Genomic DNA, 3222 nt, shown 5'->3' with positions numbered 1-3222 from the left:
AGGCCTTGAAGTTTATAATGGATTCTAGTTTTCAGGAAAGGGAGAAAAGAGAGAAAGAGAGGTGTTTCAAACTGAGTTCACAAGTATCAGCAAGGAAAATACAAACTATCATTCGATAATTCCTATGCCTTTTGTCATAACTCATAAAAAGCATAGATCTCAAAATTTGTAGTATTTGCGTTTAATACAGGTAATTTCTCGTATTCTATCCTGTGCTGTAAACTTTTTGTGGAAATTAAAAATCAGGAAATACATACAATGTTCTAAATATGAAATTAAAACTTCAGTAGGTCTTAATAATGTTTATGTTATATATTTATATTCTTAACACTTTTCATAATCTGTAACCTATGTGTTTTCAAACATAATTTGAATTAGGTTTGATATATTTTAACTGAGTTACTTTCATGTTATCTCTGTGTATTTATTAGATTTGTTAAATATTGTTATTATCTTGCTACTTTACATCAATGAGTAAGCAAAATAGATCAGTGATTCAAAGTGAGTAATAAAGCCCTAAAAGTGGGAAAGGAAAAGGTAAACACAGGAAAGCATGTAATGAATAGTCCACTAGCAGCAAACAATGGAAATCTGAAAGATGCCAGAACACCTTGGAAAGTATAATGAATTTCCTAAGAATAGATAACAGAAGATAGGAACTATGACAATGTCGGGAGGAATCAGATTTTTTTTTATATGATATTATTTAGTTAGTTAGTTAGCTTTTGCAATGGGACGTATGTGATCTCTGGAGAGACAGAAAGAAAGTGAAAAATCACCCCCCAGGGGGGTTGGCCATGCAGCAATCCTTTCTCATCTCCTCTCCTCTTGGGCATGCACATGCTCCCAGCTCTAGTTTCAAGCTACCAGGTCTGAGATTCAAACTGCAGCCAGGGTTGTGGGAGCACCTTAAGCACTAAACCATCTGCTGACCCTGAGAAATCAGATTTTATTGGTCCATCAGTTTTCCAGGCTTTGATACTCACTGTCATGTGTTTATAAAACATTGTCAGCCTTGTCTGTTGTTAAGCACGAGCACAAAATCTACCCTGATTTCATATTTTTGTTTCTGTTTTTCACAGAGCACAGTGATCTCTCATAAACTAGTACAACATTCAAGACAAAGTTATTTCAGGACACAACACATAATGAGACACAGCAAAAGATGTTCTTTGCCATGTGACCCTTTTGGTAGATATACATCATTTCAGTGGAAGGCAATATGAAAGTTTGATTATCATGGGTGTGTACTATCAGAGACCTAGATTTACAGCTAGAGGAAAACAGTAAGCCTCAGAGAATGAAAAATGCAGGTTATGTGGAAGTCTCAGGACACAGGGCCCTGCTCTATTTGTCATTTAAAAATGTCTCACAGAAAAAAAGACATTTCACTTAGAGTACAATTTCCTTGTTCTCATATGGGTTTCAAAATATTTACAGGATTAGGACTTATAAACTTCTAAAATGTATGACAGAAAGAGCCAGTTAAATCAGTAAGAATTTATACCTAAATAACAAATTATTACATTATGCTATTTGCAGAGATAAACTGGCATCCAACAACATACTGAAATTCTTGATTCCATGTCAAATAGAATGTTGAGAATTGAAACTACATACAACCTTGTTATTATACACAATTGTATGACCACATACAATTTCACATACTGCTTTGAGAAGGTTATATCTTCATTTGTTTTTATCCAAAGTTTACTAACTTCTCAGGGGAAAACTTTTATTTATTTATTTATTTTTGGAGAGGTTTTTGCTACAGGGCGCGTGCGCTCGCCAGAGAGACAGACAGAGACAGAGAGATAGAAAGCGAGCCAGCGACATAGCCATTACGCTAACTGCTGGTCCCTCAGGGGAAACCTTTTGAGGAGATGAGGAAAAATTTGTCTTTTAAAGATACTAAAATGTGAGAAAGAAAATACCTCTCTGATTTAAAGAATTATCAGATAGGGAACCAGCAGTTAGCGTAATGGCTATGTCGCTGGACTCCCACGTAGTCGACCGCGGTTCATGTCCCGGACCCGGTGGCGTAAAACTCACGCCGGGCGCGTGTGCGTGCGTGCCCAAGATCCCGAGAGGAGAATGGAGGAGAAGGGATTGCGGCGTGACCATCCCCCCTGGGGGGTGATTTCTCGCTTTCTGTCTCTATGTCTCTCTCTGTCTGTCTGGCGAGCGCACGCGCCCTACAGTGAAAATCTCTCCAAAAAAAAAAAAAAAGAATTATCAGATAGATAAAATGACTATCTTGAATAGCATGAAACTATACTTTTCTGGACATACTATGGATCTTTTTTAATGTAAATATGCAAATCATTTTATTTTCATCTTTGCTATCACCTAATAATATTCTTCACTCACTGAGAAAAAGTTATGTATCATCAAAAATAAGACTACAGCATAAGAAAAGATACTGATACTAAATTATCCTACACAGAAATAAATAGGAGAGTAAGTTCATTCTTTACTATTTTCTCCTGTTTTGAATGTTTTAAAAATATGTCCAAAAAGGTAAAAAATAAAAATAAATGATACATGATAACTCTAGGAAGACTAACAAATATTTTTACAAAGGAAAAATAGAAATCACCTACAATGACTTTGGATAACTATTAGTAGCATTTTAGCATATTTCCTTTTACTTTTTCACGCACATGTGTGTGTGTGTGTGTGTGTGTATGTTTCATTATATATACATATTTTTAAGTTGGGGTCATATTGCATATACATTTTTAAAAGAACTGCACTGTATAATTCAACTAAAAAGAATGTAACAAAAAGAAACCATTTCTGTCAATATGGGCATTTTCATATCAAATACATGTTCATTTTTATCATTAAATTGTCTCCATAACCGAATTCTGGAATAGTAAATGACATGGCACTTGAGTTCAAACTTATTACAATATAGAAAACATTTTTCATTAATGAAAAACTCATGCTTCAGGGACTAGCAGCTAGCATAATAGCTATGTCGCTGGACTCCCACGTAGTCGACCGCGGTTCGCGTCCTGGACCCGGTGGCTTAAAACTCACGCTGGGCAGATGTGCGTGCTTGCCCAAGATCCTAAGAGGAGAATGGAGGAGAAGGGAAAGCAGCGTGACAGTCCCCCCTGGGGGGTGATTTCTCGCTTTCTGTCTCTATGTCTCTCTCTGTCTGTCTGGCGGGCGCACGTGCCCTATAGCAAAAAAACCTCTCAAAAAAAAAAAAAA

The sequence above is a fragment of the Tupaia chinensis genome, unplaced genomic scaffold (assembly GCF_000334495.1).
Source record: "Tupaia chinensis unplaced genomic scaffold, TupChi_1.0 Scaffold000638_1, whole genome shotgun sequence".
NCBI lineage: Eukaryota > Metazoa > Chordata > Mammalia > Scandentia > Tupaiidae > Tupaia > Tupaia belangeri.
This window is presented reverse-complemented; position numbering follows the sequence as displayed.